At 47.6% G+C, this 14,778-nt stretch overlaps 1 long non-coding RNA gene across 1 annotated transcript in view; it reads left to right on the plus strand.

Moving 5' to 3' along the window:
* The first annotated feature begins 5,573 nt into the window (after positions 1-5,573).
* The window catches only part of LOC140910683 (uncharacterized), a 29,053-nt gene continuing 19,848 nt past the window's right edge, over positions 5,574-14,778 (plus strand). Inside the window, exons 1-2 of the long non-coding RNA XR_012158693.1 lie at positions 5,574-5,654; positions 10,075-10,272. This is a non-coding gene — a long non-coding RNA (uncharacterized lncRNA). The remainder of the gene's footprint in view (positions 5,655-10,074; positions 10,273-14,778) is intronic.

The raw sequence follows: 14,778 nt of genomic DNA on the forward strand, positions 1-14,778 counted from the left end.
ATGTTTATAAAATTCAATATGAGTAGAAAGTATTATTAAAGCAAATCAACACCAGTGATGGGACAAAACTCAAGATCTCCTAGCTTCCAGCCCGAGGCTCACTTCTACTCCATATGACATTTGTCAGGCAGTAACTCTCACCATCATAATCTCTAACTCTTAAATTTCTCAAGTGTGACTTTGAGTAGAAATGGCTTTTTCAATTGTTTTGTTTTGGTTTTTTTGCAAACAGAGCAAAAAATGTTGCCCAAAATGTAATAGAAATTTTATAGAATTTTGTAAAATATTTCCACATTTGCAAATGTTTTTGAAAACTCAACAGGCGGTATTTTGCCCAGTTGCAATCTACTGGAGTTAGATTAAAAATTATCCTATTCCTGCAATGTGCTTCAAGTAATACAGTCTTGCTGTGATTAAAATACTACCGTTTTAGCCTGTACAACTATAGTTCATTATGACCGTAGAATGCAGCATACAATCACCTGTAACACCATTGGCTAAATTCTGCTCTCACTTACCCCTGGGTAAATTCAGAGTGACTATAGGCTCAACTGAGAACTCATAACAGTATTTGGCACTATATTCATGAAGGTCATAGTTAACAGTGACTTCATGCTTTATGGTAAAGATGCTTCAAATATATGAAATCTAGGCAAAGTTGTTTCTAAAATGTACATCGCCTAAAGGCTTCAGATATAGCAACAGAAACTTCCTCAGTCAGATAGAAATTGATCAGAGGTAACAGTAGCAATTAATGAAGTGACAGCAGTAAATGTTTTTCTCTGTGCACATCTAATTCGGGGCGGGGGGGGAGGGGGGAAAGTGTATAACTGATTTGCTCCCATCAGTCCCAAATCACATCAAATCTCAGTGTGTTCACTCAGTCTTGTTAAAAATCAGGGACCATACAGAGACTCAGTATTTTATTAATATTAGCACCACCAAGTCCCCATCACAGTCACTGTGCAGCACTGCTAACTACCGTGTCCTTCAGCCATTTCTCCAGGAAAAGTCTCTCCAACCAGAGACTCAGTCTCCAATGGGCTCTATTAGCTAGCCCCAACACTTCCTTCCTGTGCTTTTAATTAGCCTCCCCAGCTGATGAGATAATTAGCTCATCAACTCATTAATCCCCAGTCTTCTTAGGCAATTAAGTACTCTCCTCCTCCACCAGGTCTTTCCTGGTGGAGCTAATTACTGCTTAAGTGATCAGAGTGTGGGGTCAGCAACTGGCTCTCAGTTCTCTGTCACAGACTCATACACAGGACCAAAGCAGAAACTAGTGGGAAATAAGGTTGTCAGGCATCCGATTTTTGACCAAATGCCCGGTCGAAAAGTGACCCTGGCGGCTCCAGTCGACACCACCGACTGGGCCATTAAAAGTCTGATTACCTGCCCTAGCTCCATGTGGCTCCTGGAAGTGGCTGCCAGGTCCCTGCAGCCCCTAGGTTCTGGGGCAGCCAGGGACTGGGAGGCTCCACGTGTTGTTCCTGCCCTGAGTGCCAGCTCCACAGCTCCCATTGGCCGGATAATGTGACCAATGAGAGTTGCGAGGGGGCAGAGCCTGCAGGCACAAAGACAGCGTGCAGAGCGTCCCTGGCTGCCCATGCTTCTAGAGGCCACAGGGACCTGGCGGCCGCTTCCTCAGAGCTGCAGTAAGCGCCGATGGGACCCTGAACCCCCTTCCGCACCACAACCCCCTGCCCCAGCCCGGAGTTCCCTTCTGTGCCCCAAACCCCTCATCCTTGGCCCCATCCCTAGCTGGAGCCCTCACCCCTGCCCCTGCACTCCAACCCCTGCCCCAGCCAGGAATCCCCTCCTGCACCACTGCCCCAGCCCAGTGAAAGTGAGTGAGGGTGGGGAAGAGTGAGTGATGGAGGGAGGTTGATGGAGCGAGTGGGCAGGGGAGAAGGGGGGGCATGAGAGGGGCCTTGGAGAAGGGGCGGGGCAGAGGTGTTCGGTTTTGTGTGATTAGAAAGTTGGCAACCCTAGTGGGAAACCTACATAAATGTAAGTTAAAGTTCTCATTTAAACATCCAAACATGTCTTTATATGTCCTAATAAGTTTCTTCTGTTTGAAAATACCCTGAAGAGGGGAATCCTCAAGGCCCTCGACAATCGTATTTGTGTTTGGTCAAAAGGTAACAGATTCCAGTAAAGTTCAGTGGAAAAGGATACTGACAATTCGAACAGGTCCAAAAAAGAAAAAAGAGCCATAAAAATTATTTGAAGTCTGAAAAAATGCCCTATGGTGAGAGACTTAAGAAGTTCAGGCAATTAAGATGATCAAAGGGTAAGATGTGACTTGATCATGATCTATAAGAAGCTACTTAGGGCAAAGATTTTTGATAGGAGAGAGATATTTACTCAAGCAGACAAAGATCAAGTAGCCGCCAAACTGCAGACATATTCAAACTGGAAATAAGGAACAAAGGTTTAACGGTGAGGGCAATTAACAATTGTGACAACTTACTAAGCCTTGTAGTGCACTCTCCATCACTCGACGTTTTAAATCCAGACTGAATGTCTTTCTAAAAGATTTATCCAGAAGTTATGAGGACTCGTACAGAAGTTACTGGGTGAAATTCTATGGCCTGTATTAGGCAGGAGATCAGACTAAATTATCATAGTGGTCTTTTTTAATATTAAAACCCATGTAAAAATCAGTCATTTTCCCTGAGGTGTAAAAGTCGGTAATATGAAGCGGACAAAACCATTGCACCAGAGGCCAGATGGTACGATAAAAAATGATGAACTGAACCCAGCAAGAAACATATCGCTTTACTCACAAAAGCCAACATCAGAAAGACCAGTCCTGTCACTGCCGTCAGTAAGTCACTTAATGACTGCAGATTAACATCTGGGGCTGGATGCTCAGAAGGAATTAGGTGCTCAGTTTAGGCACCTGTCACTTTTGGCTCCACAGTGATGCCCAAAACCTCCCCCCGAACACTGTAGGTGACTGAACACAGTCAGTGCTTAGGCGTTCATAGTTAAAGTTCCCTAAGCACATAAATTGTCACTGGTAAAGTGCCCTCGGTGTCTCAGCTTCCACACATGGACACATGCACTGCTACCTTACTCCAGGAGTCTGGGTGCCTATGTCATCCCTCAGCCCCAGAGTAATGCTCAAAACACCTGGGGATAGACATCCACACACCTATCATGTCTGCAGGGCCTGATCTAGCAGGTGTGCTCAGCCCACGCCTAACACCTGACTTCTCCCTACCACCACGGCGCAGAATGAAGGGCACCAATGAGTACACAGCCCCCCAGTCCATGCATAGGAGCCACATGGGGGCAACAGAGAAGTATCAAGTGAGTGAGAGAGAGGTGTCTGAGTCAGTGAGACAGAAAGCGAGAGACAGCAATTCGGGAACCCAGCAGACTAGATAGAGCTAGATGTAGGGTACAGATGGGAATGGGAGTTGGGTTAGTATGTAGGTGGACATAGCAGAGGTTAAGGACAGCTGAGGTAGACAGCTAAGGGGGGGAAGGGGAACCACCGATAGTCAGAGCAGGGAAGCAGAGAGGGTATCCTAGGGAGGGAGAGGGATGGCTGGGATTAAGCTAGGGAGGGGGAAGGACAACTGTAGGTGGAAGAGGGTGAGGGAGGGCTGCTTGGCAGAGAAGGGGCAACCAGACATACACCAATGATGAGCAACAGCACATTCATGCTGCAGCACTGTCCCCATCAGCTGCAACAAGATGGTGCCCCATCCTTAGCCCCAGTCCAAGCCTGATGGCAGCTGTCTATGAGGCCATCCCGAACCTACCGACCCTGCTGCAACTTCCTGGGCCTTTTATGGGGGGCATGTATGCAGTGCTACCATCTGGACCCAGACACACTACCGCACCAATGCTACATGCCGCACAACAGTCTCACCATCACCACACGCAGGAGCCATGTAACCTTCATCTCCAGGCGGATCAGCATAGCCCTGGCTGCACTGTCCTCGGGATCCTTTCAACAAGTCACTGCCCAGACCTTCAACATCACCTCGACCCTGGCCTTCAAGGTACTATGACAGTTTCTGGGGGTCACCATAAACCGTGGGGGAGAATACAGTTAGCTCCTTTCCAACCCAGCCACCCAAAGTTGAAATATGCTAGATTTTTACCTGACTGCAACCTTCCCACACATGCTATGGCTGGTGGATGGCAAGTATATTTCTATCAGAAAACCCCAGCACAAGGCGCATGTCTACATCTCCAGGCATAGAATGGATTCCATGAACATGATGGTCATCAGCAATGCACTTCTAAAAAGCCACTATTATTTACACTTGCCTTTCAGAGATGAGCACCATCACCAGACACCCGAGAGTGCCAACCTTGAGGACCTCCTCTGGAATCCCAGTGTGCAATGCATAAAACAGATACTTTCATTGACCTGCTCTCCTGGGACATGGAAGGGGGAGGTGGGTTGAAGGGGGCTAGGGCAGAAGATGAAGGGAAACAGAACCTTCCTGCCTTGTCATTGTGGCTCCTGCCTGTGCAGTGGTGCAAGTACTCCACTCAGCCAGCTGCCTTCTGTGACTGATGACCCATAAAGTGCCTTCCAATGTTTTCTTGAATCTGTCCTACTGCTATTACTTATGGCATGGTCAGTGACTGATCCACGTGGTGTCTAGCTCCCCAGTCTCCAGTACTGCCCTGGCTGAGAGGGTGACGGTTGCCACCCTCAGATGTTTGGGGAGCTGGGATGCCCAGGCTTTCCCCACACTGGACCTCCCCTTCACCTAGCAATCACCTGCAAGCCAACTTTAGCCTGCTTCCAAATAAGTCTACCCTTCTTCTTAATGTCTGCCAGTCCCTGTGACCTCCCAGGGCATTGACCCAGGAGCTGCATCCAACACCTGTCACTATCAGCAGAGCTCCATTTCTGAGGCCAGGCATGGGTGAGTTCCTCAGTGTGGCCTGCCATAAGGTTATTAATGGTTTCAGTTTCAAGCTCAGTGACATTAGGCCTACACTGAGCATGCCACCACCTCCACCCTCGGAGCCCAGTGGCTGCTCCCTTGCTCTGGGACCTGGGACTTTTCATGCTGGTGCTGGGGTGCAGGCCAGTTAGGCTTCAGCTTTTATTGGGTGGTCAAAAGTGGCACTGTACAGTGACTTCATGAGCCCATGCTTGTGTGTGCTGCTGAAACCTGATCCTTTCTCAGCACAGAGCAACTGTGTAATGCCCAAGTCCAGCCGCCTGGGTGCTACTAAGCATCTCTCTCTGCCATAGGCCGTTCAGTAGTTGCTGAACTCCTACCTTGTTTGGCTGCCTCTCTCTCTCTCTACAGACTGGCGGCACGCCAGCCTGACCTGGAGCTGGGCGCTGGGTTGCACAGCAACCAGCAGCTGGCACTGAGCCCAGCTGTAGAGTAATGCAAGGCGCTCTGGCGGCAGGGGAGAGGGAGGATTACCCGTGCCAGGGAGTTTTGAAGCAAAGGATTGCTCTCTGTTGAGGGTCAGGATGTGGTGTCTCCCCACATTCTTACTTATCTCTTCCTCTGGCTGTGTATGGCCCTGTTGGAGTGGTGGGGTTCCCCAGCTGGGTGCGGTGGAAGGGGGTGGGCTGTGCCTCTTCTGGGGCGGCTGTTGGTGCTGTGTCCAGCTGTAGGACTCCTGTTCTTCCCCTGCTCACTCTGTCCACAGCCCTGGTGAGTATTAGAGTGCTGGGCGTCCTATTGTAGTGTTCTGTGGGAGCTATGTATTGTGGGGGGGGCAGTGTTTGGGGAGCATGGGCGAGGGTGGCAGGGGTGCCTGGTGGGGTGTTGTTTTGGAGAGTGGGCAGGGGCCCATCTGTGCTGTCTTCCCTGCCAGCCTGAGGCTGCCATGTGATCCCAGAGTGTGTGTTTCAGCATAGGAATGAGTTGATGGTGGATTTTTGCAGTTGCCAGGTGGCACTGAGACAGACATTTGGATCACCAGGTCCTCTATGGCAGCAACTAGTCCTAGAGGGAGAACAGCCTTATTACAGCTGCCATGATAGGAGACAGCAGCCCTCCCCAGGAGGGTCAGATCAGGGAAGAGTGTTCTCTTGAACTGCTCTAATGCATAGACCCATGTGTCCCCTGCTGCCAGAAGGTGCAGAGCTTCTCTGATGTTCCCTGGAATGTGACTGAGCGTGACTGCTGCTAGAGTGTGTCTTGGCTGGGTCTGCCAGGTTGCTGAGCATGTGGAAAAGGGATAAGGCAGTGGGTATGTGTGTAGGGAGTTTCCCTTGTTCACACCTTGGTTGCTTTGCCCTCCTCCTTGTGTCTGGGACTACATGTTTCTCCAGTGATTTGGAAGGATTTTTAAACTCATCATGTGTAGAGTCAGTTGCCTGTGTATTTAGAGTCCTGGAGCAGAGGAGCTGCTCAAGTGAAATGGTGTTTTTTGAGAGGAGCGGTGTCCTTACTGTCCTTGCAATTTCATGTTTTAAGATAGCAGTTTTTAGGAGGTTCTGTACGTGTCCCTCTGATTACAACATGTGAAGCTCAGTAGAGCTGACTTTCAGTGGGTCTGTTCCTCTGCTTGACCATCAGAGTTGGAGAGGCTGTCATGTGCATGTCAGTCAAGGCTGACATGTGTGGGTCTTGCCAAGTTTCTGGGCTGGAGTGAACACATCCTTACAGGTATTCACTCCTGACTTCCATTGACATCCATGGCAGTTAGGCACCTACATACGATTGTCCATCTGGCCAATGGAACCTCACTTGGTTTTCTTCTGAGCACCACTGTGTAAAGTGGCTAACTCTCCCCATTCATACCACTGGAGCCTAAGAGGCTAAATCAGGCTTTGAGCAGCTCCGTGCTGTTCCTGTGATATTTTTAGCAGCCTAACAGTTAGGCAGTGTTACACTCAGCGTCACAATGCTTAAATCCTTTCAAGCATCCAGCCACTGCTCCATAGGAATACTGCTGAGATGAGAGTAGAAATGGATGTTACTGATGCCTTGAATTCTTGGCTAACCAGAAGTTAAAACAGACAGACTGAATGGAGACTCTCTCAAACCCCTGGAGAAACTTCACCAGATGAATCATCTGGACTGTTAAGATGTTTTAATGTCAAATTGCATATATTTAAATTTATCCATATAGACTCACTTTGGTTTAAATCTTGGTCCTTTTCAAGTCCATGGAAGCTTAGCCATGGACTTCAGTTGAAACAGGATTTAGCCTCTTTAACATTAACATTTAGAATAGGCCTGATTCTCTTCTCACTTAAACTCATTTTACACCAGTATAATATCATTGAGTTCATTTACCACTCAAAAGAATAAACCCTGTCATTTTCTGGACAAATGTATTCTTATATTGAAAAAGATACAAAACAAGAGAATAATTGCAATGACCCTAAGGGATATCTGAATTTACCTAGGGGAACTGAGAGCCAAATCTGGCCAATAACTCTAAAGCAAAATGGACAAAATTGATCAGAATGGCATGACCTGGTAATATACTTATCCAGTTTCTTTTGCCAGTCTGATGTTCAAACAAATCATAAATGGTGTGTTTGAAATGCATTAGTTCACTGGAAGGAATCTGCTCTCAGGTCAGGAACCGAATGACAAAGCGTATGCCTTCAGGCATTTACCTTAGGATTGTGTAGCAACCTGCATGGATACACCCTACTGAAACATATCCAGATGATCTGGTTCATCAGGTCAAAATAATCTTTGCTTCCAGTTCTAAAGCCACCCAACGTCCCCTAAAGACTAAGCATGCAGTACACTTTTAAATTGGTAGTGACTGCAGAATAATATCAAGAAGAGCTCTGTGTAAGCTCAAAAGCTTGTCTCTTTCACCAACAGAAGCTGGTCCAATAAAAGATATTACCTCACTCACTGTTTTCTCTCACTCGAAACTGGCAAGACTCCATTATGAATGTACAGTACAATGATCCACCTTTTCAAAAGTATGTGCTGAACTGAGAATCTAGTGTGAGGGGCCAAAAAAACCCCACAGAAACCTCTTCATTCCTGTTAAACCTTCTCAGGTTTTCAGGGGCACTTTCCTAACTCTCATCCCTTTGAAGTTGATAGTAAAACTCCCATTCACTTCAATGGGAGCAGAGTTAGGTCAGTCATGAGTGCTTCTGAAAATCCCACTCACTCATCCATCCAGTAATTTAACCAGCGAATCTGCTCTTCCAGTTGGATTCATTTATTTTTAGAGCACCCAGAACTGTGCTTGATGCTTCAGAATACAAAGAAAAAGCCAGAGACCCAGACCCTCAAAGTTTTTTAGGTGCCTAACTCCCACTGTGGATGCCTTTGAGGCTCTGGGCCAGAGTCTCTTTATGAAAAGCTTACAGTCAAGCTTTTGAATGACATACGAGAATAATAAACCAAAAAGGGGAAGGGCTGAGGCAGGACAAGCATAGGCGCCGGGACTGGAGCACCCACTGGGGAAAAATGGTGGGTGCTGAGCACCCACGACAGCCCCCCTATCAGCTCCCCCTTCCCCCCGCCACAGATCAGCACTTCCCACTGCCACGAACAGCTGTTTTGTGCCATGCAAAAGGGTGGGGGGTGGGGAAAGGGCAGAGGTGCGACGACATGGCACACTTGGGGGAGGGATGGAACAGGGCAGGAAGGGGGGACAGGAAGAGGCAGGGCCTTAGGGGAAGAGGTGGAGCGGGGGCGGGGCCTGGGGTGGAGCTGGGCTTCAGCACCCCTCCGGCACTTTGAAAACTGTTAATGACACAATGATATAGTCACACAGTTATGGCATGTGCATATCCTGGCTGTTCCACTGTTTGTAGTGTTTTCTTTTACCCCTGCTCAGTTAAACACTCTTCCAACTGCCCCCTTGATTTCCCCTTCCGGTCCCTACATATTACAGCCCCCCAACCACATTTCCTAATCTCTTCCTCTCACTTCCCTCAGGACAGTAAACAGTCCTTTGCTGCAGACACAATTACACCTGGAGTCTGTTACTAATCACGTCTGGGGAGCTCCTGAGCTCCAAGACTAGTGAAGGGGTCTCTCCTAGTGCTCCTACTGCTGCTGCTCTTCCGCCTTTCACCCTGGGAGGTTTGGGGGAGGGAGCATCTCCTGTCCATGTGGTAGCTAGAGGGAAAAGGCTAAAGGTCCTACTTCCCTCAAGATCCCCAGTCCCTGAGCTTCTGGCCCTCATTGTTTAAAAAAATAAAATTAATACTGAAAACTCAACTAGGCTACCGCATTAAGATTCAACTCTATTTGCACCAAGGGTCAGTCCCTGATTAGGGGGGTGTAAACATGTTGGAGAGCATTTTTCCTATAGATAAATCTCCACACAACATCCTGCTACATTTGCCCACACAAGAGCTAATCCAGCTCCCACGGAAGTCAAATGACTGAAATGGGACTTAGATCAGCCCAGAACAGAGATCTTGCTTGTATTTCCTCTTAGTGCCAAACCTAGCTAAACTATACACTAGCAATTAGATGGCCAGGAGCAAATAGTTTGGAGCTTAAGCAGAAATATAAACAACTGTTTTCTCTTCACTAAAGAAACTATTAGTGACTTCTCATAACTGAAATATGCAGTGAAGAAAAGACATACTCTGGCTCTTCCCTACCCTTCTCCCAGTGCAGAAAGGTCTTTCCTGTTACCGCCTTCTCTTTCCTTTGCCATGCCCTGCAGAACGTACTTCCACTGCCTCCCTCGCTCCCATAACTGACCTGAATCCACGTGTCCCTCCCCACTTGACTCTGCTCCACAACACAAACCACCGAAACAGCTGTACCTCTAGTGAAATGGGAGAAGTGGGTGTGTTACATGTGTGCTTGTCCTGACAGGTGACTGGTTGCTGTTGTACTTGCTGAGAAAGGATTTTGGAGGGTTAGTGCAATGTCAACCCTCGCCAGACTGGTGTCTCTCCAAAGGAATTAAGATAAGCAGACAATAGAAAAAATATAAGCAAACCTCTTTGAATCTTTGTACAAAGGATTGGCGGGGCTTAGTTCAACTAGCCGCGAATGACTAGCTGCCCCTGGAAACTATTATATTGTTAACATAAACTGTCTGGAAATAATTGTGTAGGTTTATTGGTTAGGTTGTCTCAATACTAAAGAATCACAGTATGTATTGCATCTACCATTTTAGAAAAACATCCTGGCATATGGGTGGAGACTAGAGTCTAAACAAGTGAGCAATACTGTATGAAGCCAGAATATGAGAAGACATCCTGTATACCATGTCACAAAGGAACTTCCTCAAAGGAATGTGTGAGGCACCTCAGCCAGTGACAACCAAGGAGCTGTCATTATCTCTCAATGCCTGTATTGGCTGTCTGGCAAGTAGGTATGTGTAGTATTCAGTAAAGTAGTTTTCCTATCAGTTAAACATCCTCAACTCCTATTATCTTCAGTTGGTGAGGAAGATGGCCATCCCCTACTTGGCAGGAGGCCAATGAGCACCTTGTTGGATCGGGCCCCTCAGTAATGCCAAAATGTACTTATTGGATCATGTTAAATATTTGGATTTTTAAAAATGAAATAAATAGCAAAAACTCAGTTGTGCTATGTTTTAATATGCTAATTTCTTGGGTTAAGGTGCCGAAGTCCCATGTTTAGGCTCCCCTGCAATCCACAAGACTCCCACTGAACCCTGCAAGCACCTAAACTCACTCAGCGCCTATGTTTTCAGGGTAAAAGTTCCTTAGTGTCTAACTTTCTCCCTCCTGCATGTGCACTACTGCACATCCAGATGCCTATCTCCTAAGTCCCATAACAACCGACTAACTAGGAAAGAAAGGCATTTGGCTGCCTACCTCACATGCGGGTCCTGAGCTGGTAGGCATGCTCAGAGACTGCCTACAAGAGCAGGTTCCATTCAGAATCTGGCCATCACAGGAGAAAGAGGAGGTGGTGGTGCTGCCACCCACAGTATAGTTTTTATCCCAGTGGTTAGAGCAGTCACCAGGGATGTGAGACACCCAGCTTCAACTCCCCACTCAGGAAGAGGAGAGAAAGGATTTGAACACAGGACTCCCACATCTCAGGCATGTGTTGTGACCACCGAGCTATTGGGATATTCTGATGTGAGGCTCCCTCACTTTCTCCTGTTGAAACTCCTCTCCTGTGGAACCCCTTGCCTAGCATGCTGGCATTTGTGGGTTACAGTCAAAGGCCCTTATCTCTCCCCATTTATTGTATAGGGAGCCATGGTGCTTAACTCTGCCTTTTTGGATTGCAGTGTTGTTCCTGTGATTTTCTAGGCACTGTGACACTTAGATCACTTTGTGCATCCAAGCTAGGGTGACCAGATGTTTTTTGTTGGCTTTGTTGACTTTTGTTGGCGCCAGTGGATGCTCGCGCCCCCCTGCCCTGGCCCCGCCCCAACTCCACCCCCTCCCTGCCCCTATTGGACCCCTCCCCAAATCTGCACCCTGATCCCACCTCTTCCCCCAGTGTGCCGCGTTCCTCCTCCTCCCCACTCCCTCCCAGCGCTTGCCGCACGAAACAGCTGTTTTGCGGCGCAAGCGCTGGGAGGGAGGAAGGTAGGGGGGAGAAGCAGGAAGTGGCTGTGTGCTCAGAGGAGGAGGCGGAGGTGAGCTGGGGCAAGGGGGATGGGGCGGAGAGCTGCCGGTGGGTGCAGAGCACCCACCAATTTTTCCCCGTGGGTGCTCTGGGGCTGGAGCACCCACGGAGTCGGCACCGATGCCAGATGTCCCGATTGCACAGATTTGGGACATATGCCAGATGTCCCAAATAGCACACTCTGTGCTTATTGGAGTACCAGGACTGTTCCTTCCTAGCGCCTCACGGTACAAACAAGGATCCCACCAGTTCTCCCACCTTCCACACCAGCTCACAGATCTGGCTAGACATGGCAGGGTGAGCAGACTGCCTCATAATGGCCGTAATAATACTCATAAGGCATAATGCAGAGTCCACACTTGCGCTTTGAGTGGAGGAGCTCCTTGAGTAATTGTGTAACCTTTGGCTAGTGTTTACTTCACAACCCCACTCCTAATGCTCCAACACAACTCATATAGTAAAGCATGAGACCTAGAATTCAGTCATTGAGGATCTTCAGCAAGGATTGCATAGAGTCAATCTCCTCACACTCAAGTCCAAAAAGAACAAAAGGAATTAACTTAATTCTTGAGTACCAACTTTATATAATCTTATAATGCTTAAAAAAAACCCCGTAATTTCTACTAACAAGGCTACATCATAATCCACATAATCTTCAGTGATACATAAATATAAACAAAAGAAAAATTAAATCTAAACCAATCAGAACCCACAGAAACACTGCAAGAAGTAGCTCAGAGTTCTAAAAGCTGAAATTGAGTTCATCTGTGTCAGTTAGAGTCTTTGTTCACCAACTCTATACAGTCTGCTGTGTCAAAAGCACTATAATAATATCTTCCCTCCTCTTGCTTACGGAAATCTCCAGTTGGAATCCATGCAGATTCTTTCTCCTCCTCTAGTGGACTATGGAATTACTCAATTAGCTAGTCAGCTAACTAATTAACCAGCCAATCAGTATTACCTATATAAATGAAAAACCCTGCTGCAAAATGCTACAGAGTTAGGGGAAATGAGACTGCTTTCTGATCCTATGGCTGAGCTTCTCCCTACCCATGCAGGTCACATGTCTTATTCTAAAGCAGCTGCCCTGACTATGTGCTTTCAATGGAATTTATTAGTCCAGCTATAGGAAATCTATTGAAGATGCCAAAATCACCACACCCAATTCCAGAAATTTCTGGGCATGGAATGCTAATTGTGCATCAGCCTAGCAATAGTGATCTAGAGTAGACACAACTCATTCCTCTCCCCTCCTTCTCTCTAGATCTCTTTAAAAGAGCCCTATTAGGCATGTGGGTTAGAATGCAGGCCAGAGGCTAAATGTCAGAGTCTGGCTCCTTGAAGAACTAATAATCCAGCAAATAAATACACAAGTAGTGTCACACAATTCACTGGCACTGGACAGGTCGGGAACTTTCTTCTTGCCATTAACGACATTCCGACTTCCAGAGTCAGGAATCACTACCAAGATGTATAGAACATATGAGATCCATGTTCAAATGTACTGACATAATGTACAAAATGAACAACGCAAGTCTTGACTGCTGGTGCCATAACCAAACTTTTACCGTGTAGTAATTAGGGATTTGTAAACTGATTTGGGTCAAAGTAAGAGCCACGCCCATCCTACACTGAAGTCAAACCAAAGTATGGACATCAAAATAAGTTAAATTTAAAAAAGAAAACACTTCTACATAAGCCTGCACTTCCTGGGTTTGTCTGAGACTGGAAGTACCAAAATACCACAAAAAAGGCAGCTGTTCTAATGTTTCCAGCCCAAACTGTGCATCAAAAAATTGAGCTAACAGCCTCAACTGCTTTGGATAAGAGCACAAACTTTTGAACAACTTTATCCAAACACAGCTACTGAATCTTCTGAGCTTCACTCATCCCTAGCTGTCATGGAGTTCTCTCATGACTCTGCCTGGCTCAGGAAAGGTAGTCTTTACATTACAGGTATCTATGGGACAATAGCTGTAAACTGACTGACGTGGCAGACTGGCGGGGGAATCTCGAATAGGAGTAGGGAGGTTATTTTACCTCTGTATTTGGCACCGGGGCGACCACTGCTGGAATACGGTGTCTGGGTAAAGGTGCCAGAGTGGCCTACAAACTTGTGGGGAGGATTTCCTTGGTGCAGAAACAGAGGGAGACAGACTTAAGACTTCCCTCTGGGCTTTGCCAGAGCCAGAGGCTTTGCCGGGGCCGGACTGCAGCGTGCAGTGCTGTGGAGATTCTGGGCAGCACTACAATCCAGGTGGCAGCCCTTGGAGGCTGTTGTAACTTAGGGTACCTCTACACCAGTGCTACAAGGTGTAAATGCAAGTTCAAGGAGACACACCTCTAAAAATAGCGTGTTGCTGCAGTGGCTAGCGAGTTAACTGCCCTGAGCACATACCCATCCAAGGCACTCTACATTTAGCACAGTAGCTCGCTCAGAGCTAGCTGGAGTGTGTCCTTTCAAGCTGGGAATTACACCCTAACTTTGAAGTGCAGCCATATCTCTAGATAAGCCAGGTCCCTGTCTGGAAAGGGTTAACCAGCAGCCTGAGGCTTAAGGAGTCTCACCCTGCTGCATCTTGTTAAGCTTGAGAAGGGAATTTAAAAGGGGGAAGCCCAGCAAAGCCGACAGGCTGCATTGTGGTGTCTGGCTTATGTCAGAAGCCAAACGAGTGCTACAGCCTGCTTGAGGCGCTGGGTAGGGAGAGAGTGTGCTAGTCTCTGGGTGGTGAGTTTGAAGCTCAGGAATAGCGGGGTTGGCATGGGCACAGTTTATTGCAGCTGGTGCTTTCCTGAAAAGAATGGGGCCAGTCACTGAGACTCTGTGGGCTGAAGATTTAGCTGTTTTATTATTTTCTGTTGGACGCTAAGCAAAGGCCCTGGACTTTGTAAAGTAGCCTGGCTAGAGAAGACACTGGGGAAACCAGAGTGGAGCTGCTGCAACACCACTTCTGGTCATGCAAGAGAGTGCTAGAATGGTACCGGTGTGACAGGTCCCCAGGAGGGTCTGTCTCAGATACACCAGGAGCAGCCCGGGATTGGGAGGGTGCAAAGATGGCCCCACCCTCTCCCTAGGCTGTGAGTTCTGTGCTGTCACCTCACTGTGTTGTGTCCTTAGGAAGGTGTGGTTGGTGGCAGAGAGGGAGAACTGGCTATTCCAGTGGAAGGCAAAGATCTGCTGGAATCCAGCCATTCATAGCAGCTCTCCCCTTTTTCCTCACACTCCCTGATGTCCTCTCAAGTGCTGCAGAAGGCGAGGCACTGTTGC

This window comes from Lepidochelys kempii, chromosome 4 (genome assembly GCF_965140265.1).
Source record: "Lepidochelys kempii isolate rLepKem1 chromosome 4, rLepKem1.hap2, whole genome shotgun sequence".
In the NCBI taxonomy this organism is placed as follows: domain Eukaryota; kingdom Metazoa; phylum Chordata; order Testudines; family Cheloniidae; genus Lepidochelys; species Lepidochelys kempii.